Genomic DNA, 28000 nt, shown 5'->3' with positions numbered 1-28000 from the left:
CTGTAATAGGAATGGGAGCATATTGGTTATAGATGGAATGGAAGACCCTATTCTCCTCTGAACATCCTGTTCTCCCTTGCCACACAAAAAGCCATGCAGAATGATGTCAGGAGAAGTTCAGGAAAATTGGTATGCAGTGCTCATTCTTGCTGTATAAATATATACAAGACCTTCCAGTGGACCTTACAAATGTCAAAGTGTTTGCTCTTTAGACTACTTTGTCAATATTTACTCAGCATAAGCTACACAGACACCCAACAGGGATCCTGTCTTCTTGGAAGTAATGCAACCAGTGATGGAAATCTCACATACTCTTCTTGAACAGGGGAGGCAGGGACTGCCTTCTTTCAGGCAGTTTTCCTTAGTCATACTCCGCCAGCATTTTACCTACAGCACATTCATCCAGAGGAGCAGAGTCTGCAGAGACTTGCTTGGAGAACACAGTAATGGAGCAAGCTGATTAGTTTTGCTTTTCTTTGTTTTTATCCCTATCTTGAGCAACCATCACCCTTCAGAGCAGCCTCAAAGGGAAGGACCCTTGTCCTCACACCCACCTATCAGAATTAGGAACCACTTAAAGTTTGGACATCAGGCTGCTTTCATTGGCTTGACTAGCTACCATCTCACTCAAGGAAAAGCAGGTATATATGCATTTGGTGTGGGCTGGGGCTTCTGGGGTGTTTATTTTTCACAGTGATTTAAAAAAAAAAATTAGCACTCAGAGAGAGAAAGCAAAAGCTGACTTTGGGGGAACAGCGAACCACAAATAGGCAAGATGTGCCATCCTAAAAGCAATTTCACTTTTGGGGTGGAGGGGAATTGTTCTCACTATGATGTAATTTTCTTATAGCTAAACAGACACACTAGACTTCATTTCATTATTGTTTCATTCAGTTCAGTCTTGATTTATGTCAGAATAGGGCTGGACTTTGAGTTTCTGGGCCAGAACCACAATCCCTGGTAATTACTGGGTCATGATTCAGAGAATACACCTGATCTAATAATATTTGAATGGGGATCAAGGGGAGAGAAAATCCTGAGGTTACTGCAAAGATGGCATGGTATAAGGAGAAATGTATGCGATCTGAAAATCAGAGGACCTGTGCTCAAATCTCAACTCTGTTACCGCCTGTGTGACCTTGGACAAGTCATTACATTGCTAAGGACTTTCTCATCTACAAAATGAAAAAGTTGCTTCAGTGGAGTAATGGCTAAGCAAATTGTGGTACGTGAATACAATAAAACGTTACTTTGCTATAAAAAATGACGAATATGAAGAATTCAAAGATAATAATTCAAAGAGTCATGGGAAGATTCATATGAACAGAATGAATTAAGCAGAACCAGAAAAACAATAAAAAAATAAATTAAATAAAAATAAATAAATAAATGGCTACCACAAATGGAAACTGAAAGAAAAAATAACAACAAAAAAAAACAACAGAAACCGAAAATTGTGTAAGTATAATGAACAAATATGATGCTTTACAGAGGTAGGGAAAGTGGAAGCCTGTGAGTATGGAACACTGCATATACTCTCAGTCTTGAGTGATATGTTAATTCAACAGTACTTCCTTTTATCCCTCTTCTTTTTAAATTTTGGTACGAGTTGCCCATGGGTAAGGGAGGGGGAAACGATATATTCAGAAATGAAGGTGACATAGAAGAAAATATATTGATAAAAAGGAAAAACTTTAAGGAGAAAAAATACAAGGTTTGTCTCAGTGACCTCTAAGGTCCCTTCCATTTTGAAATTCATGATCCTTACTGGGTCAGGAGCTCAGAATCAAATCACAAAGATGAAGGCTTGTTAAACATTTCTCTGAAAATCAATTCTAAAAGTCCTACCTTTCAAATCAATTCAACAGTCTTTACAGAGGACCTACTATGTGTTGTGTGTCATCCCCAGATGAGGGCTACCTCATTTATGTGAGTTATCTGTCTAGGGAGACAGGGTGGATTTTAGGTTCTGTTTAAGGCAATCACTGAAGCCATATGTACTTATAGATTACAAAAATAAAATAAAATGGCAAAAAGTATTCTTCTTGCAGAGCTGCAGCCAAAATATATGGGGAAATCTTCTGCGTGCCCCAAGATAAGTAGGCCTGGTTCATACTATGAATACAGTCATTTAAAAATCAAAACAAACCAGCTCTTCCCTCCCTCTACTCCCCCTACGCAGAGAAATAGAAACCTCTCTCAATCGTTTGCATAGCTTGCTATATCTCAGAGCAAACTTCTGGAAATTTGCTGTACTACACTCCACAGAAACGAGTTTAGGATGTGACAGGCAGAACAGGCAAGAGCCAATGGAAAATGCCAAATGACAGAGTTCGAGCAGCATCTAGTCGGGTCTGAATGACATACACTGCACCTCTCCTATAATCCTTCTGAGAGGGGATTAGATCAGGGGTGAGTCTGTGTTCAACAAGATGCAGTACAATATTTGGAAGGAAATGAACTGGATTCCAATGTGCATAACACTTCTATTAAATGCCTTTTTTTTAAAAAAATTATTATTATTTTATAAATAACAATAAGTCACAGGAAGCAAAGGAAAACAGAATTGCCATCTGCCTAGTTCATGCTTATGGAGGGTTTGGAGGAGATTCTCGTCCTTTGTAAACAGTTATTAAAGCTGTGTTCTTTACTCCTGATCTCCCTGCATGCTGGGATCTGCTCGTCAGGACTGCCACTTCACATCACCGGCTTTTTCTTCTTTACCCCAGTCACACCTAACCAATGGACTTGAACTATCCAGGGTGGATACGACTACAGCAACCTCAGCAACCACCCCCTGCTCTTCCTTTCACCCCTCCCAATCACCACCATCTGGGACCATGGGAAAAACAATGGTTGGTGCAAGTAATGACAGATCCTGGGAAGGGATGGGGGGCAGGGGGACTCAAAGTGGCATGAATTTCAAAAACATAAAAGGAAACCCTAATCCTTGCTGGCATATTCTCACCCTTTCCAAACCAGTCACAAATGAGATGTACACTGAACAAAATACTGTTAAACTCGCATAAGAATGAGTGCACAATTCAGCAAGTACCTCCAAAACACCTCCTATGTGCAAGACACTGGCCAGGTTCTAGGGGACAGAAAGATAAAAAAGCAAAAACAGTCTTTGCCCTCAAGACTTATGTTTTACTGGAGAATGTTCTCAGAAAGGGAGCTACATAGGGGCTGTTGAACTGGCTATAATCCAGAAGGTTGGGACCATTTCTACTTTTATGTGGAAATTAATATGGAAAAGAAAAAAAAAAAGACCAAACAGCAGGGTAGTTTGGTGGGAAGAAGAATGGGTTTGGAGTTGAGGGGCATGGGTACAAATCCAGCCTTTATTATGCTTAAATAAAAGTTATTTTATTTCTCACATGTAACTTTGGGTAAAACCCCTCCATTTTTTCAACTGTAAAATGAAGAGTTTAGATTTGATGATTTCTAAGGTCTCCTTAGCTCTAAATTCTATGATACTCTGACTTTAATGTTTTCCCTGAGAAGGATGTTTACATAAATGTAATAAGCAACATTACTGTTGCTTATTATTATTGTCATTTTAATAACAATAATAGTTATTATTGTAATTTTTCAATGACTGGATCATAAGTTTCAAGCTAGAAGAGACAGAGAGGAAGGAAGGAAGGAAGGAAGGAAGGAAGGAAGGAAGGAAGGAAGGAAGGAAGGAAGGAAGGAAGGAAGGGAGGAAGGGAGGAAGGGAGGAAGGGAGGAAGGGAGGAAGAGAGGAAAGACATTTATTGAGCACCTACTATGTACCCTCTAGGTACTATTATTATTATTATTATTATTATTATTATTATTTTGGGCAGCTAGGTGGTGCAGTGGATAGAGCACTAGTGCAGGAGTCAGGAGGACCTGAGTTCAAATCTCACCTCAGACACTTGACACTCACTAGCTGTGTGATCTTGGGCAAGCCACTTAACCCCAATTGCCTCATCCTGGGTCATCTTCAGCCATCCTGATGAATATCTGGTCACTGGATCCAGATGGCTCTGGAGGAGAAGTGAGGCTGGTGCCCTTGCACAGCCCTCCTTCACTCAAAACAAAGTCAAGTGCAAGTCATGTCATCATTTCTCTGATGGCATGGTCTTCTTCGGCAATGAAGGACGAACACATACACATTATTATTATTTTACAGGTGAGAAAACTGAGGTCAAAAGAGGTTAAATGATTTTCCCAGGGTCACAAAGCGAGTAAGTATATGAGGCAGAATCTGAATTCAAATCTCTCTGACTACAGACCCAGCACACTTTACACTATACCATCTAACTGCTGAAGAAGTATGTAGTGTAACTTCCTCATTTAATACATGGGGAGAAAACTTGGGCTCCAAGAGACTAAGAGGGTGGTATGCTCCTCATTACATAGCAATCTGTCACCTGATGATCAACCATCTGATATGAGCAAAATAGAAGTCTTAGAAGCATAAATAATAATAATAAATCACTTCCTTCCATTTACATGGCACTTCGTGGTTACAAACCACTCTGCATATATGATTTCATTTTACCTTCAAAAGAGCCTTGTGAGGTCATCAAGGCCAAGACTATTTTCTCCTTTTTACAGATAAGGAAACTTCCAACTCAGAGAGGTGGATAACTTGCCCAAGGCCACATAGGGAACAACTTTCTGACCCTCAGGAAGCCCAAATGGTGGAATGGATGAGAGACTGATGTGTTGAGGAAAAGTGGTTGTTTGGAACAGAGGCATTCTCTGATCACTCCAACTTAATGCACCCATTCCTTCCTCAACCTTTCTGACTAAGATTGTCTTAGCAATTAATCATATGCTACCTAGTCAAATACTTTCTATTGTTGTCTTGAGCTGTTATTCAAATCTCCTACTGTTGGTTACTTTATCAAATGGGTAACTAATTCATTTGTTTAATTTATTTATCATAAACGAAATATATAAGAACATGGACCTAAATCTAAAAAACTCATGTTCTGGTGGGGTTGTGATCAGTACTCATGGAAGAAGTATTCACATAAGAAGATCACACAATACCATCAAGATATATCATTATAAAAATGTTATCCCTTTCAGCAAATGCAAAGCAAAATTTGGAGAAAATGTCTAAATAAAAAGTAAAAATTCAAACCACTTTCATTTTTATTAGAAAAAAATGATATATCAAAGTAAAATCAATAATAATTGCTGTTTAACTATTCGCATTTCTGTGTTGTGTGCTGAATGCTAGGGCAGCTAGGTGGCACAGTGGATAGAGTGCTAGGCCTGGAGTCAGGAAGACTCATCTTCTTGAGTTCAAATCTGGCCTCAGAAATTTAGCAGCTGTGTGACTCTGAGCAAGTCACTTAACCCTGTTTGCCTCAGTTTCTCATCTCCAAAATAGCTAGAGAAGGAAATGGAAAACTACTCCAACTCTGTTTGCCAAGAAAGCCCCAAACAGAGTCATGAAGAGTAGGACATGACTGAATAAGCTGGGTTCTAAGGTTCTGAAGGGCTGGGGACACTTCTTTCCTTATACATCTTTATATCCCACCCCACCCCCCCAAGCACAGAACAAAGAGCTTTACAAATGGGCACATGGGGATTCATTGATTAGAGATGGATGCAATTTGGAATGTGATTGGAGGTTGCTTCTAGCTCTGGGGTTATTATTCAGAATGATAATTTAGATTTGTGGATGGCTTCATATTTTCTAATTGCTTTCACATCTATCACATCCTATCTATCCAGGCCACTGTCAATTACGCAGCCATCAAGACTGAGGATTTAAAACTGGAAAAATTTTCAGAGATCATCTAGTCTGAGGGTTTGTAACCTGGAATATATAACCCCAGGGGATATAAGAAGCTTGTCAAGGGGGTATGAGAGCACTTGGTAAATAACTATATCATTCTATTGAAATTAGTAAATCTCTATTTCTTCTGTGCACGTGCATGGTAAATTAGAATTTATTTCCTTTTATATGGAACAGGTGCATGGGAAGATTTACTGGAAGCCAAGGGGATACCAAAAAAGGATGGGACCCTCTCATCTCATATGACTCTCATTTTTAAGGATGAGGAAATTGAGACCCAGAAAAGTTAGATGATGGGACCAAAGTCACAGAGGCAGTAAGTGGCAGAGGTGCACTTGGAATTAGAGTCATCAAACTAGAGTTCTTTCTACACAGGCAGTTGGATGGTCCAGTGGAAAGAGTGGTGGGTCATCTGGAACTAGCTCTTGTTCATTCTTTGTTCTCAAAGAGGACCAGTGACATGAGGAGGTTGATGTCTTGACTTGCAAGTGAGTTGGATTTAAGTGAGGCAGAGCCATGCAAAGTCATCAGTCAACCAGTCTTGAGTGATATTACAGCCTCAGACACACTGTCTAACTGTTTGACCCTGGGCAAGTCACTTCACCTCTATCTGCCTTCATTTTCTAAACTATAAAATTAGGATTATAATAGCACCTATATCCCAGAGTTGTTGGGAGGATCAAATGAGATAATATTTATAAAGTACTTAGCATAGTGTCTGACACATAGATGAGCTTAATAAATTAAATGTTTGTTTCCTCCTTCTATCTATGGCACAGCTGAAAGTCATATATATCTCTCTCTCTTTCTCTTTCTCTGTCTCTCTCCCTCTCTGTCTCCGTCTCTGTCTCTGTCTCTCTCTCTCTCTCACACACACACACACACACACACACACACAGTCTCACAGTGAAGCTCTTTGGACTTGACCTTTTAAAATCAGAAGACAGAAATCTTGTCCTCAGGGGCAAGGTGAAGAAACTAGGTATCTTCAGTGATCTCTTACTGATGTTGCATTTCCTAGTTGTCTTCTGCACTAAAATTTCTACCTAAACAATATATTAGCATTTGCTTTTAATAAATAAAATTTACACCTTTGCTGTACTATCAAGTAGATGGAGCAGCTGGGTTGTGGGGGAGAAAGCTCCCATTCAAATAAAATCAGCAGCTGCAAAAAGACCCAAAGAAATATGGACGAGAAAAGACTAGCAAGCAAGGAGTTGATTGGGGTGGCATTTGTTCCATTTTCCCCCAACTTGCTCAGTTGCTAAAGTTCCTCTTGGAAAAGTGAAGTCTCTGCTGAATTGCTAATATCAGCTTCGTTCTGTAACATTCCTGCTCTTTTTTCTTTTTTTTCCTTGCTCAAAATAAAAAGTAAATGCTTGGAACAGCAAGACAGCAATAGAACCCTTCCCTCATGCCTAGGGTGTGTTTTTAGACAACTGGATGATCAGAGGAATTTAGCAAGAGCAGAAATGAGGGAGATGATTTTCTAAGAATGCTTTTTCATGAGAAATAAAATAGCCTCCCACAACTCCTCATGTGCCAAGCTCAACACCCCACCCCTTCTACAGTACTCCCTCCAAATCCCACCACTTACATCTAACTCATTCTAAGCAAGAGCACAGAAGGGAGGGGCACCAAAGCTAAACTGGCCAACACAGAGCTTTTACCAAAGTCACACAAAATTGACTAAATTACACATGAAGTGTAATAGTAATAAATATTGGCACTTACATTTTATAGTGCTTTTGGTCACAAAATGATTTTTATGACAGTATCTTATGACATCCCCATAACAATTTGGTGTGTTAAAATATTATCATCTCCCAAATTTAGTGATGAAGAAACTGAAACCCAGAGCCCTGAGGGTCAATGGGAAAATGGGTTCAAAGCCTTTCTCTGCCATTTCCTATGACTTCAGGAAAGTTACTTAATGACCCTGGGTTTCAATGTCCATATGCATGATTCAACTAAATGACCTCTAAGGACCAATCCAGGTCTTGAACTGTGATTCCATATGATTCCTACTTATTGCCAAAGGCCACATGACAAGTTCAAGGAGGGGCCAAGGTTCAAATACAAGTCTTCTTAAACAGAAGGTTCTAACAAGTGATATAGCAGTCTTGCAGCAGCAGGTTTGTCTTAGGCATGTTGGGAACAGCATCTGTGTCACAAAGGACACTTAAGTACTATCAAAGTTTCACATTGATGGTTCATGGACTAGGTAAATGCCAGGCCACTGACTGTCACCACCCACCAATGGGAAACAGCTATTGTTGCTTGAGTTGTGGACATTGGGGAATGTGAGCATATCTGAAAATTGACAAATCCATCCTGCTGCATCTAGAGAGAGGTCAGGAAGTGGCAGCTCCCTCATTAATATTTATTATAATCATTAACTAAACTGAAACACTAGATAAAAAGAAATTAACACTTTTCCTATAAATACATAACAGTAAGTTGAGGCGTAACAGAATGCATTTTTATGAAAGTGGGAATTACCTTCATCCCCAAGTCATGGAACACCTTCCTGTACTGGTGAGATATGAGCTGCTCTGTCACTACTAGAAACCATGTGAAGTATATGATGAGAACACTCACGGTAAAGGATGGTATGAGTATACTTGGGTAGGTGGGTAAAGAGAAAGAAAGACAGCACCCTTCAATGAGAGGTTCTATAAAGAAATTTTAAAATCAACCCTAACATTTGTTTTTATCCACAATTTGGGGAGAACAACTGAGTACCACATATATACACATGCATACACATATATGTATGTATCTAGCTATAGCTATATACATCTACCTCTCTTCAACATTTTCTTGAAATTTTCATAATAATATTATTTTTGTTCTATTGTATTTTTATTATTTCATTAAATACTTCCCAATTACATTTTAATCTGGTTGGGTTGCTTATTTGAGAGTATTGTGGACCCTGTGCCCTATATTTGACACTTCTGTTCTAGCCTAATTTTTGTTTGTTTTTTTGTTTTATTTCATTGTTTGTGCCTGGACTCTAATCCTAATATTAGCTATCCTCTCAGTTTTGAATAACCTGAAAATTTGACAAGCATCTATTCAAGTCCTTGATAAAAATGTTAAATTTGGCACAGAGTAAATAAAGCTCACAATCCTCAGGGTATTCTATTTGCGACATCCCTGAAAATTGACATTAACCAGTTAATGAACTGCTTTGGGGGTCCAGTTGCTCAACTCATTCCAATGCACCTAATGGTACTATGATTTTGCCCACTGCTCTCCATATTGACTTCAAGGGTAACAGGAGAAATTTGTTAAGGGAAATGGAGATCTTCCTCTTCTTCTCCTAGTATCTTGGGTGCCAGTTCACTGCTTGGCTCAGCTAAATGTAGAAAGACTCCTTACAGGAAGTTTGGCTGTACAGATGAGGTTAAGAGGGGTTCAGGGGAGGGGTAGCAACCCATAAAACAGAGAAAAACTCAAAATGATCCTTAGTGCAATGTACAGAAGAAAAGTTTTCCCAAATAAAACTCCCACTTGCTTCCTTCTCCCCTTTCTTCTCCTAACAAAGCAATATCCAGCATATGCCTCTCTCCCCACTGAAGTTATTCTCTGATCTACCAGTCCTTCAGAATATATAGACATATCCACCTAAGGGAAGGTGAAGGAAGAGGGAGAGAAGAGAAGAGACGAAAAAAAAAGAAAAGGAGAGGAAAGAAGGGGAAGAAAATGAAAGTAATGTGAATTATATGAAACAAAAATACAAAGGAAATAAAAGGAGACTGGGCAGCCACAGTTTGGAGGTTTATGACTGTTCTTCAAGGGGCAGAGGGAGGAACTAGGTGAGAAGAAGAGAAAAAGAGAAGAGTCGGGTGTGTACAATTGGTGTCCACTGGAAAAACTGCCACCTCTCAGTCCCTCCCTTCTTGACCCCATTGCCAGACTCTTTCCCCTGGAATTCTACAGGTCATAGTTTTTAGAGGAAGGCACAGAAGAGTATTTTTAATGATTACCTTTTAAAAAATAATAGTTTGATAAATGTAAATTTTGATCCCAAAGAAAGTTACAATAATCTTTCACTATGAAAAAAAAAGAGAAGAGGATCATAGGAGAAGATGAGTTGGGTTTTCAGCTGTAGCTGACATGAACCCAGAACTTTCTCAAATATTCTCATAACACACAACACTGAGTAAAGGAAAACATCATGAGGACCTGGTACACGGACTCCATTTCCATAATCCCTAGCATTCCTAAGGCACAGTATCCATTTTCCCCAAATACTTCCACATTTAGTATCTATCCCATTTACAAAAATCCTGTGAAGTTAGCAATGTCCATCTCACTATTCCCATTCTATAGATAAGGACAGTTCTTTAAACAAAGATAACAAAGATTAATTATCAATAGTTCAATTAATATTCTTACATAGATAAAAAAAAATTACATGGATTTTTTTACCATCATCTAGCCCTTTTCTGATTACTGTTACAATTGAAACCAATTATGGTCAAAAACAGATTTTTAGCTTCAAGGGACCTCAAACTCCATCAAGGGTCATCGTTTCATTTTATAGAGGAAGAAAATCAAGGACAGAGAAGTTAAGTGACTTACCCAAAGTCTCACAGGCAATAAGTGGTCAGAGCCAGGCTAGGTCCTCTGGGTACAAAGCCAACATTCCTTCCATGAATCACAAGAGTGCTCCATTATACTAAGGACTACTTTGAGTTTTTCTCTGCTTTTCCTTCCCATGACTCCTCTCCCAAACTTACCTATGCAGCCAAGTATCTTTAAGAGTCTCTCCATATTTAGGTAAGTCAAGTGGTAAACTGGTACCCAAGATATTAAAAGAATAAGAAGACTCCCAGTTCCCCTAACAATGTTTCTACTGTTACCCTTGAAGTCAAGATGGAAAGGAACAGGTAAGATTAGATATACTGGAATGTATTAGTTAATAAGACCCCAAAAGAAATCCATTAATGGGTTAATGTCAATTTGTAGGATCTCTCAAATACAGTACCCTGGAAAAGGTAAATTTTACTCTGTGCTATAGTAAAGATTTTGGTCAAGGATTTGGATAGATGGCATTGCTTGTCAAATTTTTAGGTAATTCAAAACTTAAAGTAGAGTCAATATATGGGATCAGAATCCAATGGCAAAAAAAAAAAAATAGACTAGAACATAGCCCACAATACTCTCAAGTGAGCATCCCAATCAGATCAAAATGTAACTAGAAAATATTTAACAAAAGAATGAAAATAGAATAGAATAGATTTAATGTTAATATTTCTTTTTCTATGCCAAAATACAGCTCACAGAAATCCTCATGTATGGCTTACAGATTAGTGATCCTCATTTCTATTTGAGTTTGATATCGCTGGGCTAGTATGATGGGCCAAATCAAATAAAGTGAAATTTAAAAGAGACAAATCTAAAGTTCTACACACGGGATCAAAACACGAACTTCAGAAATACAGGCTAGATAACAATGCCTGTGAAAAAGGATGTGAGGGGGTTAGGTTACTGAAATTCAATATGAGTCAACAGTGTGATTCGGCTGAATTAAGTCCAGGCTGAATTAAGAGATTCTTTGTGTCCAGAACAAGGGAGGTAATAGTTCCAATGAAATCCAACTCAATCAAGTCGCATCTGGAATACTGAGTCCTATTCTGGAAACCATATTTTAGGAAAGACACAGAAAAGCTGAACTATATCTAGAAGAGGATGACCTAGCTGATACAAGGACAGAAAGAACTGGAGGGATGGCCTGAATCAAAGAAAACAAGGAGCACTAGGTAGCTATCTTCAAGTATCTGAAAGGCTGTCATGAAGAATGTTTAGATGTATTCAACTCTGTCCCAGTGGGTAGAAGTAGGATCTGTGATTAGAAGTTGTAGAAAGAGAGATTTAGACTTAATATAAAGAGGAAATTCCTAATATTTAGAGCTATTCAGAAGTGGAATGGCTTGGCTAAGAATAAAATGGGTTGCCTTTCACCGGAGGTTTTCCAGTATAGGTTGGATGATCCTCTGCTGGGAATGTTACAGAAAGGGGATTTCAGTTAAGTATGAGTCACACTAGATGGCCTCTGAGGTCCCTTTCAGCTATTAGGTTCTGGAATTCTGTGGGTACAATCTCTGTTTGTGGGAAAATAAGAACTGAATAGAATGAGATCTGCTGGGGCTAAAATATGCATGGATTTGATAATAACCACATTGATGAAACCACAAATCCACAAAATTATCAAAATTCAACTGAGACCAAAGAATGTTAAAGGACTTATCTAAGGTAATAGAGCTAGTTATCAATAAATTTAGGGCTAGAAACCAGTGCTACTGATTTCTAAACAAGTATTTCTTTTCATTAAACTTCCTGCAGACGCCTTGTACATCTATTAAAGTCAGTAAGACCTCCAAGAATGTAGGGGCAGGACCAATATTTTCATGACAACTATTTAAGTGAGGTTTTACCATACAAAACTAGATTTACTGTGGGATCAGTGAACATCACACAGGTATCCCAAGAATGTTCAGTACCTCATCATCCTTATAGGGATTAGCACCATCAATTACCTCTTAGAAATTGAGAGTTCAATGCCAGTGTAGTCTAGAGTTGGCCATACCTGGTAGTTGCTTGAGATTTCAAAAGAAACCTTTGGTAAGAAAGTACCACTTTTTCTTAATCAGTCAACAAACAGTGCAATAACTGGAAGAGTTGAGACTTTGGATAGTGGTCCAGGGCAAAACACACAGGGTAGGGTGCAACAAGGGACATTTAAATATTTCTGAAATAATGAATCATATTTTAAATATTGGAAAATTCCACTCTCCATGACACTTAAATCTGTCCACATCTTATCTCTGATCAGTCACTTTGCCTGTGATAGCTCAGTGATAGCTCAGTCTCGGGGATATAGTACCACAAAGGTGCAATTTTCAAACCTTGTCTTAGAATGTTAAAAATACTTTGCTCTGCTCTGGTGGTTGGAAGTAAGGAGCTCTAAGTTCTAATCTAAAATCTGCATACATAAAGTATTATTGACTAGCTTTATGACCAAAGTTATTTAACTATGTGACCTTGGGCAAGTTACTTTCCTCTCTGGGCCTCAGTTTCCCCATATATAAGACAAAAGGCTTAAACTAGATGACACTTGAATTTCTTTTCATCTCTTAACATTCTATGAAATTCTAAATGTCCTTTGTTCTCTTGTGAATCTCAGAATTATGGAGACTCTTGGAGGCCATCTAGTTTAATTTGTACCCTTGAACAGGAATTCTTCCTTTAGTACTGAGCCCTACCTAGAAGGCTCCCTGTGAAGAAGGACCTAATACCTTCCAAGGCAGCCAATTCACTTTTAGGTCACTAAATTGTTAGTAAAGTTTTTGTTTATTTGTTTCCTGCCTTATTAGAGAAGAAAAGAGGAGCTAGAGATACCCAGAATGAACCAATGACAACTGGTTTTGTTTAAAGAATAAGGCCGAGAGGTGCCAATCCATCTCAAGATGGAAGAGCCATGAGCCAGTCATGACAGCAAAGCCGCCTGGACAAACAGAAACCGAAGAGGAGGACCAATGAGGTTCACCTTTAGAGTACATGATCCTCTCTGGGCATTTGGACAAAAGTCTCATCTTATTAGAAATGACTGGAACCAACCCACCTATTGTGTTTTATTTCCATAACTATACCACCTCTTTCTCCTAGATGAGAAGTTTATAACCTGGCTTCCACTAACTTGCTTTAATTTTTTTATAACTACATATCAATATAATTGATTTCTGTTGCAATCCTATGTATTTTCTTTTATGTATTTATACATGTTATTCTGAAAAGGGGATGGTAGATTTCACCAGACTGCCAAAAGGGTCCACAAAACATGAAAGATAGCTATCTTAGACACTCCAGCCCTCTCCAAGCCAAGACCACAAACAAAATAAAACAAAAATTATGTACAGGTATACCTCACCTTAACTCCAGTTAACATTCAAAAATTTAGCTTTGCAAAACAAGTAAATGAGGAGATAATTATTATTTTTACAGAAAGATTCATTGCTGGAGAAAAGAATTTGCCATAGGGCTCCTTGAGATAGCTGGCTCCCAGGTGCCTTTAAAATTTGTATAGGAGTTTTAAAAATCAGTTTTCATAGAACTTTATTAGAGCCACATATTCTGAATAAAGTGAAATTGGGCTTGTGTCATTACTTCCTTCTTAGTCAAGGTGCTCAGTCAGTCAATAAACATTTATAAGCACCTACTATGTGCCAGGTACTGGGCTAAGCTCTGGGGATAGAAAGAAAAGCAGAAGATAGTTCCTGCCCTTGAGGAGCTCACAGTGTAATGGTCAGTTTCATCCTTCACAGCATCACAGGATTCAGAGCTAGAAAGGAACTTTAAGATCTCCTAGTTCAATACTCTCATTTTACAAATGGAGAAACAGAGATCCAAGGAAATTAAGTGATCTACCCAAGGTCACACAAGTTGTTAGGCATTTGAATTTAGGTCTTCTGAATCCAGACCCAATGCTCTTTCTACTACATTATCCTCAGGTGTGATGCCATTACACACACACACACACACACACACACACACACACAGATAAACACATATATATACATATACATACATATGTACATATACATACATAAATATATACATGCATGCATATATATATATATATATATATATATACATACACTCTGTATTCCCTTGGAAGCAAAGCTGGAGACCAGCTCTTGGCACACACAGCCTGAGATAGCTGTTCCCTTCTGAGGCAGCTAAGCATGGGTGAGGGGACTAGAGGAAAAGGGGTCAGAGGACTATATGCTGCTTCTGACCTATACATCAAGTTTTCCCCATCCCTGCTCTCTCTAAGTGATCCTTTCAATACCAAAAAACCTGGCTCTTTAAAGAGCCAGGAAGAAGGAAAGAACAGAGAAATAAGGACATAGCATATAGCAGGTTGGCCGATGGGGTCCTGATTAGGAAGGCATGTGATGGGTGCAGTGTTGATGTGGGACTTTTTTCTTTTTCCAAAGAGTTAAGATATGGCAGAAGGAAATGAATGATGGAGCAGGAAGGCTAAGCTAAACACGCACTGGGTAATACCACAGTGATTAGATTGAGTTGTTGGACCTCTGTTCATGATATTAAATAGGCAGCAGGAAGAGAAAATTGGTTTTAGAGATGGAGAGCTAAAAGCTGGCGCCCAAGAGACTGAGCATGCCAATGGGAAATTCCCATTGCACCCATCCATCCATGGTTGGGAGAGAGACTAAATGGTCTTTGCAGTAGTGATGGCGGCTCTGAACATTGGGGAATAGCTTATCGATGTCAACTCAGGTCTCTGTAACAGACAGTGTGGAAGGCCTCTTCAGAAGTAGTGCTCAGTATGGTGCTTCTCTCCCCTTTGAGGCAACACAGCATAGAGAAAAAACATCTAATGACCGGCCCCAGACGGTGGAACTAGAATGATGTCATGGAGTTGGAAAGAAGCGAATACAGGGGCCATACAACTTCCTAAAAACTGGAACTCTCTAAAAGTAGAATGGGAGAGGTAGTGCCCCTGTCCTCAACTGGAGGTCTTTGTACAAAGGCTAGATGCCAAGTTCTTGGTCATTTTGTAGAGGGGACTCTGGTTCAGGTTAGAAACAGGCTAGTAGATGTCCAAAGTCCCTTCTGGCTTGAAGATTCTGTGCATCTCAAGTCAGAGAACTTGTTTTCAGGCTCTACTTACTACTCATGACTAAAAAAAGAATGGGCCTACTTGAGAAATAATGAGTTCCCCCATTACTAGAAATTACCGAGCAAGAATTGGATGAACCCTTGTTAAGGGTGTAGCACTGTGCTTGGCTTTACCAATGCTTGTTGACTGAATGATTGTAGATGAAATTATAGAGAACATTCTTTTTCAGATATAGATTGGACCAGATGAATGCTGAGACTCTTTTCAGTTTTTATATTTGGTGATTTTGAGAAATCACATCACTTCCCTGGGCCTTGGCTTCCCCATCTGTAAAATTAGAGGGTTGGGTCTCAGGAGAAGGGGAATAAGGAGAGAATTTGGAACTCAAAATTGCTTTTAAAAAATGAATGCTAAAAATTATTTTTACATGTAATTGAGAAAAAATAAAATATTATTCAAAAAGTAAATAAATAAAATTAGAGGGGTGGATCTCTGAAGTTCCATCCAAGTCTAAATCCTATCCTATGATTTCAGAGTGGAATGCTCACTGCCTCCCAAAAGGGAGGGTTTCAGTACCCTATTAGACAATTAGTATAGGCCATCTAACTAAGTACTGACTTCTGGAGTAAGCCAAAACAGAATTTGTAAAACCTCAAAGAAGCAAATTATTTGGATATGAAGGAAGAAAAGAAGGGGAGGAAATGAAGAGCAGAATGGTATAATGGGAACAGTACTGCACTTGTAATCAGAAAGATGTAGGGTCAAATACTGTCTCACAATATAGCCTGCTTATATAGCAGCTTTATAGCCTGCTTACTGGCTATATGATCCTAGGAGAGATAGCTAATTTCTTTGTGTCTCAGTTTCCACATCTGTAAAGCAAGGGGGTTGCACTCAATGTTCTCTAAGGTCCCTTCTAGCTCTAAATCTAGAAATCTATGAAATGCTGAGTGACACAATGATGGTCAGTGCTTCTCTTACAGGATGGCTGGTTCAGCACCCCACACTGGGAGAAGAAACTCCTCCAAGATTGATTACATGGCCCACTGGTGAGGTCAAGAATATTAATTTTGTACATGTTAATTTGATGTAATGTGCATGATGAATGCTTGTTTAGTTGGATATTTTTGCGTTAATAAAACCCCAGCTTTTTCATGGCAGTAAAAGCTTGGCATTAAGTTATTGAAGAATGCAGCCTGGGAGGCTGTGACAAGATCACATGCCAGCAGAGTAGGGGAAAGGAAGTCATAGTCGGGGATCACACACTCTCAAGCATACCCGCTTTAGCTCATCTCTCCACATAAAGGCCTATCATGACCCCAAGGAAATTCTCCAGCCATTCAAAGACAAGAGCCTGTTCTGGTATCACATCTAGAGAACACCAGTTTCAGGGGGTTGGGGGAAAAAGGAAAGCCTATTTCTCCCTCCATAGTAGAGAATTACCAGCAAGTGTATGCTGAGAGAATATTTATCATTTCCTTCTATCAGAGCAATACACCAGCCTGGCAAGATTCAGTCAATTTCCCCCTAGAGCAACTATAAAGTGTTGCTAAGGTGTGGCTGGTGCTCTTCTGCTTCTGATCACTGACTAAAGAGAAAAGGCATCTTCTAGAACATGGAAGGAACTGGGAGATTTTAGAGATGAAAGCAACACTGGAGATCAGAGTCCCTAATTTTACAGAGAAAAAAACCAAGATGCAAAGAAAGAGCTCAAGTTTACACAGGTATTAAGTATTAGAACCAGAATTCAAATTCCATATTCAATGTTTCTTATTACTCTGTATTATATACTAAAACTCAATTCAGTTCAATAAACATTCATCAAGCACCTACTACATGCTAGGACTGTGCAAAGAGCTAGAGTACAAATAAAGAAAAGAGACAGTCCCTGTCCTCAAGGAACTTACAATCTGAAAGGGGAAGCCAACACACAAAAGGAAGCTGAAAAGGGAGAGGGAGTGGGACTTGGAAGTACCCAGGACAGAGGCACGTTATTATGAGAGGAAGAGTGGAGTGGTTGACAGAAAATGATGTTACCAGGAGGGCTGAAAGGAGTTAGTGCCAGTATCTTTGCCGAGAAATCCCATAAGAGTCACAAAGAGTTGGATAGGGTTGAAAAATGACAACGCAACTCCAACAGTCCTCCACTCTCAAGCTCTCTGTTCAGAGGAGAGAGGCAAGCGAGGAGGAGTTGAAAAAGTATATCAAAACTTGAGTCATTCTTTGTGGTGATAAGATTCAAAGTGATCAGTTTATCCTAAGTAAAAAGTCTCCACTTGTTCCTAGTGCCTATCTTGCACTGACTCCAATAAAAAGGAAACACAGAAAGTTGTATGATTTAACCCAATGAGAAAAGGAAGCTGGTTTTCTCATTTCTAAACCAAATCTTAAAAAAAAAAAAACAACCTAAGTCTGAACCTTGATCTAGTTTATACATCTGATCCCACCATAAAAATATCAAATAAATAGAAACATTGAAGATGTTTCTTTTTTCTTTTTCTTTTCGGTCTCAATTACTACGGAAACTTTCTCCTAAAAAGTTAGTACACACTATTAAGAATAAAGGAAGCAGAACCTGTAGAACATTTGGCTAGAGTCAGGTCAAGGCACACAGCACTGAGAGCCATCAGGACCCTGATCAAGGCAGTGACCGAAGAGAATGTCTGAGGACCAAGGCTGATGTATGGCTTCTTCATCTCAGCAGAGAGGTAGGTGGCAAGCTGTCAGTGTGGAAGGAGACATGCTTCAGTCAACATGGTCAATGTGCTGATTTGTTTTGTTTAACTGGACTTTTGTTATGAGGGAAGGTTCCACTGAGGAAGGAGAGGAAGTTGTTGGGAAATGATGCCAATGTTTGAAAAAAAATCATCAATAAAACACTTTAAAAAAAGGAAAAGGAATCCTTAAATCACTGAGGCAGAACTGCAATTCCTCTGAAGTTTGTTTAGGGTACCAAGAAGTTAAATTGTTGCACATGGTTTTATTCTAATTTGTGTTCTAGGCAGGGCTTGAATTCAGCTCCTCCTGAGTCCAAGGCTTGCCCTCTATCTACTGCCACTGTAACCTCAAGGAAGCATCAGCAATATTTTTTAAATGCTTCATATGAATCTTGAGATGACTTTAAAAAGTAAATAAAATATTTTAGGACTTTAATTTGCCTTTGTACTTATTTTACTTAAATACAAACTTACTGGATACCAATTTCCTTTCTAGCTAGAAGCAGATTCTGACTTTCCCACCACCACCTCACTTAGAGCAAGTACATGGCTGTAGCTGGATTTGTAACACCTGCCAGATCTGGCCCACTGGCAAAGACAGAGCTTATCCTCCTAGCTCAGTAAGTCTCACAACACAGTCCAGTCAAGTCAGTCAGTCACTTGATAGACAAATAATCTATCTCTAAAGTAGCCAGCAGAGGCAAAAAAAAAAAAAGAAAGAAAGAAAGAAAGAAGGAGGAGGAGGAGGAGGAGAAGGAGAGGAGGAAGAAGAGAAGAAAAGACAAGGATAATCCAAGTCTCTGGGTCAGGATCTGGCCAAACTGTGAAATAAGTGAGGTCTGTCTTTGGCAACAGTTTCTTCTCTCTTCCTGGGTCTTCCTCCCCAATCCTCAGATCTGTTGCCTCTGGGTAGAGCTTCCCCATCTAATACCCTTTCTTATCAGTCTCACACTGAAAGAGGAAAAAGAGTAGCTGGGAATCAATGGACCTCATTTTGAGTTCTGACATTGCATTAACTTGTATTGTGACCTTAGGCAAATCACTTTCCTCCCTCTAGTACCTAAACTAGCTTCTTTGTATAAAGAGAAGGTTGGAATAGATAAAATCTAAGATCCAGGCTAGCCCTGGGATTCCATAACTATGAAAAATCTGTTATTAGGGAGCTTTCACATTAGAATGCTTTTGATAAAGTAATTCATGCTAAGGTGTTAATGACTGTTATGATTAATGTTTGATACTCCCAGACACATTTGCATTTTAACAGGGGAAAATTTTTTCGCTCAAAGGAATGACTTTCTAATGGTAGAATTTCAGGTACCACTAACAGGATGCAGTAGGGGAGGGGGAGGGAAGAGATGTTAGGTCAGGAGAGACTTTCTGGTACCTTTCAAATTGTATTCCTAAATAGAAGTCTACACATCCCATTATTTCAGGTCAGTGCATAGGATTAACCAGTCTTAAGCACAGGTATACAAGATTTCCAGATGACAGGCTTTTGTAATAAGCATCTGAACCCCTATACAAACCAGTCCTTTTAATTTCTTCACTTTAGGTCATTTGCAAACTTAGCGAACTCCACATTTGAAAGACAGAGCTTTGAAAGAGGCTTGGAGGCTTTGGCTAGGACCGAGACTTGTCTTTCTTAGCAAGAAGATTTTGGGAGGCTACATGAATACGGAAAGTCAAGTAATTTGTCCTCTTTTGTAGGTGAGAAAACTGGGGCCTAGGAAAGTCAAGTAATTTGTCCAAGGTCACACAAAGAGTAACACCAGAGACAGGAATTTAAATGTCTATCCTCTGACTCAAGTCAATGATCATCCCATTACACCACACAGTATCCCCACACCAAGTCATCCTTCAGGTAAAAGAGCTAAAACTCCAACAGAACTTCTTGAAAGAGGACAAAAGGGAACAGAAGCCCCACTGCTTCCAGACTCACTAGGTACATAGCTAGAACTCATTAGATCGTCATTCTGCTTGGGAACTACAGAGTGCTTCAAAGAATCACAGACTTGGAGCTGGGAAGAACTGTGGAAGGCATGAAGTCCAAGCTTCTCGTTTTATAGATGAGGGAACTGAGACCAGAAGTGAAGGAACTTGCCCAAGGTAACACAGATGGTGCGTGTGTATGTGTCTGTGTCTGTGTCTGTGAAGAGGGATTAGAACCTAGTCTCAGCTTGGCATTCAAGGTACTTCATGATCTGGCTCCAATAATACTTGTCTAGCCTAATCTCCCATTACTCCCCTCTTCTAAAAAAGCTGCAGTACTTGCTGTCTCCCCAAAAGGCCCTTTTTCTTTCTTTTTTTCCCATCAGTACCACTGGTCATGCCAATCGCTACAACTAGAATACACTGTCCACTTCCACAGTCCACTTCTTGGTGTCCTTGGCTTCCTTTAAGACCTAGCCCAAAAACTGAGTTCTTCAGGAGGCCTTCTCTGATTTCCTTATCAGCTACTGTTTTCCTATTCAAGATACCTTGTGTTTGCTTTGTATGTTTATATATATAATATATATATATATATATATATATATATATATATTTTGTATAGGGTGTTTTGAAAGGTTTAGTGCATTTTAAAGCTCCAAGAGCTTAAAAATGCACTAAAGTTTTTGAACACCTTGTGTGTGTACATAAATACACAAATACATTTCACACATACACATATTCATGCAATCTTCCCTGATAAACTCCTCAAGCAGAGATAATTTCATCTTTATCTTTAGAACCATAGCATCTAGCAGAATGCCTAGCATATAATATGAGCTTAATGAAAGTACATGGATTGAATGCGTCACCCTTTCCCCAGCTCTGCCTGCCCACATCCTATACATCCTTCATGATCCAATTCGAATATCACCTATTCCAAGAAACCTCCCTTTGGCCTCCCTAGTTGAAAAGTGACCTTTTCCTCCTCTGAAGCCCTCTTAGGATTTTGTACCTTTTATAGTCATGAGTACATTTTACTTTGTATTCTATTTACACATTCTGCTTATTTCCCTACCTTAGTTTCTCATCTAGACTGTAAGCTATTTGAGGGAAGGGATTATGTCTTGTTCTTCTGCGTTCTCTCCCACAGTCTCCCACCTTGGTGTTTTCTTATGGTACTTACTCTGATGGATCGGTAATTTTACCACAATGGGTCCTGCCTTCACCAGTACAGATCACGACCCTTTCATATTTTATCCTGCATTCATCTCTTTCCATAAATCTTCCATAGTGAATCCATCTCAAGAACTGAGGGATTTTGGTGCGTGTGTGTGTGTGTGTGTGTGTGTGTGTATGTATGGTTTATATATGTCAGGGATTCCAATGTAGTATTTAGGCTGGCCATTTCTTTTCTCTCTTTGCCATTACAAGACCAGCCCACTTCTTTTTCTGAACATATATTTCTTCAATAACAACAGGCTACATGCTATTTACACTCCCTACACATCTTTTTATTGTCATTTGGGTTACCTGTAATTTTGATTCTGCTGAAACCAGAGTTCAATGACTAAAAGGTATTGAGTAACATCAAGAAAGAAAATTATTGCAAAAAAAAAAAAAAAAAAGATGGGCTTTTGTAGAAGCAATCAGTCTAGGGTCATGAAAAGCACTCTTCAGTTTTCCATATGCAATTCAACCTGATTTTCTCCTCCCTTTCAACCAGGTCACTGCATCTACAGGGCATGTTTAAGACACCCACTGAGGCATGAATTTGATGAACTGCCCAAAGAACTTCTGGGTAATATACATTTTTAATCTACTTTGTCAGTGTATATAGATAAATCATTTTAAATACACATAGTATGAAGCTCAGTGAATAGGTGAATTTGAGTTTTGGGCAAAGTCTCAAATATGTCCTTTACATGTCTCCCGAAACAGATACCCATATTTTTATTACCTACTCCCAGAAATCTGGAAACACAACACTAAGCTACCTTAGAAGATAGTCCCTGGCTTTAAAGGAACTTTCAGTTAGTCAGTCAATAGTATTTATTAAGAGCCTACTATGTGCTGGTCACTATGCTAAGCATGCAAATATTTCATGACCTTGGTGTCCCTGATATCACCATCAGTCCTCTTTCCTATAGTATGGGGGGAAAGTGTCTGAGGATGAAATATTTTTATATTGTCTCTATTTTCATTTTGAAATCGTCTAAATTATGATAAACATAGAACTAGAAAGGTTTTGACCATCCGTAGAAAAGAGAGAAGCACAAGTTGTGAAGGCATTCTTTGCTACTCTTATAATTTAGCAAGCGTCATCTAGGGTGGAGCTGCACAGGGTGACCTGAACAGGACCAGGATTGCTTTGTCAATGACTGAAAATCAGCCCTCAATTGGCAGCTGGCTTATGTTTAACTGACCAAAGGGAAAGAGCTCTTTTCAAATGTTTTACAAGTAGTTTCTTGCATATACACAGGTGCTAATTACAAAGCATTCTTGGCTCTAGACTAAAATGGGTCCTAAGGATTTCAACTTATTAACACCTTATTGGATCATTAAGGGATGGAAAGCAATGAAGTTAGTGCTTTCAAAGTCAGATTCATTCTTTAATGTGAACTAGCCTCTCCAAGTCATTTGGGATCATTGAGGTCCTACTGTGCAAAACACAGTATTTGCAAAATTTGCAAAAAAAATATTTGCAAAACAACACAGTCAGAAACTAACATGAGCCATCAAAATCACCAAAAACTCTCCACAAAACAGAGAGATGACATCATTTCTAGTCTTACTGGTTTTGCTAATTATTGTATCTAAAAGGGATATAATGCAAGGGTCTCCTAACATAATTCCTCTCTTCACTCTAAAACCTTCTGTGGTTCCTTTGTGCTTAAAGGAAAAAAAAACTCTTCAGTTTTCAAGGTCTCTGACAATCTAACTTTACACTGCCTTTACAACCTCCCCTCAATCCATTCCATTTCAAGAATTTGAGGCTTCAGTCAAATCATGTTGCATTTACATAAAACTGTAACATATACCTGAAATAGATAACCCCACAATTCGCACCTATTTAAATCCTTCTCATTCTTCAAGACTCAACTCATGAACCACCATCTCCATGAGGGCTTGTTGATAACCTCAAATAGAAGAAATTTCTCTCTCTGAACTGCTTATTATTGGATTTAATCTGTCCTATGAAATATATTCTAACTGTGTTTTGGCTATTTATGTGCATGTCAAATCCCCCCAAGTGAATCTTTGTGGTTTTGGTCCCTTGCATGCAATAGGTGGCACAGTGGATTTGGAATCAGGAAGACTCGTTTTATTGAGTTCAAATTCAGCCCAAGATAATTCCTTGTTGTGTGACTCTGGGCAAGTCACTTAACCCTGTTTACCTTAGTTCTTCTATAAAAATGAACTAGAGAAGGAAACGGCAAACCACTCCAACATCTGCCAAGAAAACCCCAAAATCCGGTCACAAAGAGTTGGACATGACTGAACAACAACATGCAGTAGGTACTTAATTAGTTTGTTGAATTTAAACTGAATTTTGTGTAGTCAGACATAAAATCTACACCATTTACTCGTGTTTGGTTTCATTCATAGATATTTTCCCTGTTTGGGGACCTCTGAAAATGATAGATCTGACTTCTACTTTCATGGTCCACTAGTATTTCATAAGGCTTTGAATGTCCATGGTATTATCCTGTGCACTATCCTATAAAGTGATCATAGGAACCCAAGTGCTTTCTGACCTTTACAACCAGAAAACCTTGCCTACTTCTTTGGAGTTATTTAACTTTGGTGTGTGACCTACTTAATGACTTTTCTGTTTATCATAACAGATTTTTAAAAATTTTTTTCAGGGAGGCTGTAGAGAATATTCATGATTTCTGAGGTCCTCTCCAATTCCAAAATCCTAGGATTCTCGAATTATGGGAATCCGGTTTTCTAGGTATATATGTTACCTGAAGTCATATATGAACTGTATGTACAAATGACCAAACTAATCAGAGGCAAGCAGAACTGTCTATCTGTCTATTAACTGTCTGTCTATCTAGCTATCTTTCTGTCTCTGTGACCAGAGGAGCACTAAAAATATTTTGCTTCAAACAAGAGATGATGAAAGCTATACCTTTGACTCACATTCAGAAGAAGCCCCTTGAATGCTTTTTGAGAAGTGAACTTCAGCCCTAATATGGATATAAGCCATGTCACTAGGCCCAAATTAGGCAAGCAACCTCTCGCATCACCCCCTGGGGCAATGGTATCTCAGAGAATCACAGCTCTCTTGTCTTTTTTTTTTTTTAAAGATTCAGAGCTATTTTTCTGCTAGTCATAAATTAAAGTCTCTCGCATTTTAGAAGCATTTTATACTTTTCAAACATTTTCTTACTTGTCTTCTCCTATGCTCCTTCTTTACACCTGAAGTCAAGCAGAGCAGAGGATAATTATCCCCATGTGAAGAAATCAAGACCAAATGAGTGACTTGCCCAAAGATGCCTTGATACTTGGTCAATTCAATTAGACAAGCTTCCATGTGCCTACTATGTGCCAGGCCCTGCTTTTAAGTCCCATGGTAACATTATCTTCACACTCTGGTCATCCTCCTCATACCCCTCCCACTATATCCTTGGACTCTGCCTCTGAAAAGGCAGGTTCTGATAGGGGAACTTTTGCTTTACCTTGTCCCAAACCAGATTTCCATGTGATTTCTTGAGCTATCACCACCCTGTGCCATCATGCGCAATTCCCCCCTCTCCATGACTTTCCATCTTCTCCTTATGTTGTCTTAACCATTCTAATGTAAACGGCTTGATGGAAGGACCTGTCTTGTTTTTATTTGCATCTTTGGTACTTAGCAATGTCTGGAACACAGTAAGTGCTTAATATATTCCTTATATCTATCAATCTATCTATGGCACATCACTGCCCTGGGCAAGCTTGCAGGAAAGGAATCTCATATAACCAGAACATCTCTCACCATTTAAGCCTTCACTGCCCGAATTATTTTAAGATAGAACACTTTAAAAAGTAAAAGATTCAAGGAACAAGTGACAGATATGATCATCTTTTTCTCCAAATACTTCTTATGCTATAAAAATGTGAAACTGAATTTCCATGAAAAGTTGAACTAGAATTCAATTCAAAGAATGGAGAAAATATTAATTGATAGCTGTCCCACTGCATAATAAAAATACTTTACTAATGCTTTATCCTTTTTTGAGCGTTTACACGTTCATTATTTCATCTGACCTTTACTCTGAAGCAGAGAGATCAAGAATTATTCTCCCCAACTGACAGATGAGGAGACTGAGGCACAGAAAATCAGTGACTTGCTCAAATTTCATACAGTTAGTAAGAAGAACAGGGAGTTTGTTCTAAGAAGTTTGGATTCAAGCAAAAGGCTGTACTTGAAGATCTAGAAGGCCTTGAGGCCACAGGTTCTCCACCCCTGTTCTAGGCTTCGACCTTTTCTCCTTTGATATCCAGAAAGTAGCTTTTGGATTCTTAGTTTCCATACACAGACTTCCCCCAAATCCCAAAGTTGGAAAGAATCTCATCTGTATTTGTGTGAAGTAAGGACAAAAACAATCCAGGCAAGTCTGGAACTGCCTAAAGTATCATGATCTGTGTACCTTTCCCCTTTCGTAGTGTAAAAACACCTGGGTTGTGTCTTGGAGTAACTAGACTAGAACACATTTTCTCAAGCCCTCCTCAATATGTCTCTAGACTTGTGAATTTCCACCTACAATAGTGCCATAACACTATGGAGGACCCCACCTCCGTTCCCCCCAGAAAGGACTCTGCCTATCTGAACAAAATCCCAAGGTAAAATGGCTCTAGTTAGACACTGTTTATTTCCTTCTCTGTAGCTGGACTTCTGGCTCTCAATTGTGCTTTCACCTACCTTCACCTCTCTATGCTCTGAGGAGTAAAATGAACCTCTGACCCCTGTTTTATCAAATGACTCTATATTGCCATCTGCCATGCCAAAAACACAGGTCTCATATCCCTAAGTACAAAACTCAATAGAAAGCACAACAATTAAAAATCCTTTCTGGGTCTCTTGTCTGAGCTATGACCCAAATCTCAATGCAGCCCTTTCTCCCAGGCAGGCGCCTATGGTACAGTATGAATGGTTTATAGCCACCACTGCAAACATTCAATGTCACATAAGCAAAGACACTTGTCAAATGCCTTTCCCTTACAAGCACCCTCATCATGACCTGTGTTAATGAAGTTAATTGAATTTAAGATCAATAATGGTTAATTATTGCAATTTGACATTCAGAGATAAATGGCTTTAAGACAGAGAAATGTGTGTGTATGTGAATTCTCTCCAAAGAAGGTGAACACATTACAGTCTAAGAGGGATCACACAGGCCTCCCATTGATTCTGGTACAATCTGATCGACTTAATCCTCTGATGAATGCGGGCTTTTCAGAGCTACAAGTAAATGTTCTACAAGACTACTCTAACCCTTGTCACTGACCAAATCTATATGAGCTGTGCACTGGAAATCTATTGAGATAGATTAACAAACTGCTGCAGAAACAAGGGATGCTTCAATAAAGGTGAAGGTTTATTATATTGACTATTAATGTAACTTAACTGTATGTACTTATGAATGGCTATGGATCTTAGCAGTTTAATTTGGGGCAGTTAGATATGATTATAATTGAACAATATTTTTTTTAATCATGAGAGAAGAACTCAATTCCCCCCAGAAAAACAGGCTGGAAAGTAGGTTAAATCTACTCACCCCTCCCTATCTCCCTAGAGAATACAGTCTGAAGGGATGAGACCAGGGTTGGGAGGAAAGGAATTATCCCAGGTGCTAACCTATACTATCTCATCTCCTGACTGTCTCTGCCCCTACCCCTACAGCATTCCTGTAGCCCCCTGCCTTCACCTCCCCAACTGTACATTGCTCTTAGGGCCCCAGTGGTATGTTTGGCCCCTGAAGCTGATGGCAAGCATTTATATTGAATGAAAGGCACTATTGCTACCTCCCTTAAGGGGGTGTGTGTGTGTGCGCGCGCGCGTGTGCGAAGTTTACTTTCAAGAGAATTTCCTGGTAAGAAGTCATTTTCCCAAATGTGCCAGTAATGAAACTCTTACATGCATATTGAACAAGTTAAATGACCACTTACAAGATTTATAATGACAAAGTAAATGTTGTCAAGAAAGAAAAAAAAACCCTTTCTGATTGCAGAGTGCTGACAATAAAACGATGTTGAAGAGTTCTGTCAAAATGTAAGATTATGCAAAAACACTATTGAGAACACTGCTAATCATCTGCTCTTCTCAATTACTTGAAGGGTATCTGACAGGATATTTACATTAAACACATTTCACTAGCAAAATTCTTAATGTTGTATCAGAATATTTTCATTACCATTAGGGGTCTGTTTAAAAAATTTTTTTTCCCGGTACAATAGCAACAAAAATAAGGGGGAGGGAGGATATGATGAAGGTGTATGGGTTGTAAAGTATTCTCACCCCATTATCCATTATGGATAAAGAGAATGGACTGAGATGCTAATGGTAAAAATACAGTCAGTGAATCTAGACTGCATTCCTTTCCTAAAGTCAAGTGGAAGGGGTTTAGTTGTCTTGTCCCAAAATGTCCTAGTCTCACCTGGGAAACATCAGTGAAACTTCCTCCAGTTGAAAGTAATTGTTCCCCAATGTTGGATGCTACAACATTATTGAACAAAGCAAGAAGTGAACCTAGGGTATCATTTGTTTGAATTAAAATTTAGATTGCACTTGCTGCCTGGTCAATACTTCATTCCAATGGCTTTACCTTTATCCTGTCCAGGAAATTGGCCAAAATGAACTGTGCATAGACCAAAAGCAAACTTGAAAGTTCCTTCCCTGGGACTTTCCTGTTAACCTCA

The 28000-nt window shown here is 39.0% G+C and overlaps 1 protein-coding gene across 2 annotated transcripts in view; it reads right to left on the bottom strand.

Annotated features, from left to right (window-relative positions):
- TSHZ3 (teashirt zinc finger homeobox 3) overlaps positions 1-28000 on the bottom strand; it is a 94175-nt gene that overhangs the window by 5640 nt on the left and 60535 nt on the right. The window lies entirely within an intron of this gene.

Source organism: Notamacropus eugenii, chromosome 1 (assembly GCF_028372415.1).
Source record: "Notamacropus eugenii isolate mMacEug1 chromosome 1, mMacEug1.pri_v2, whole genome shotgun sequence".
In the NCBI taxonomy this organism is placed as follows: domain Eukaryota; kingdom Metazoa; phylum Chordata; class Mammalia; order Diprotodontia; family Macropodidae; genus Notamacropus; species Notamacropus eugenii.
The sequence above is the reverse complement of the archived record's forward strand: the minus strand, read 5'-3'. Positions and strand labels throughout refer to the sequence as shown.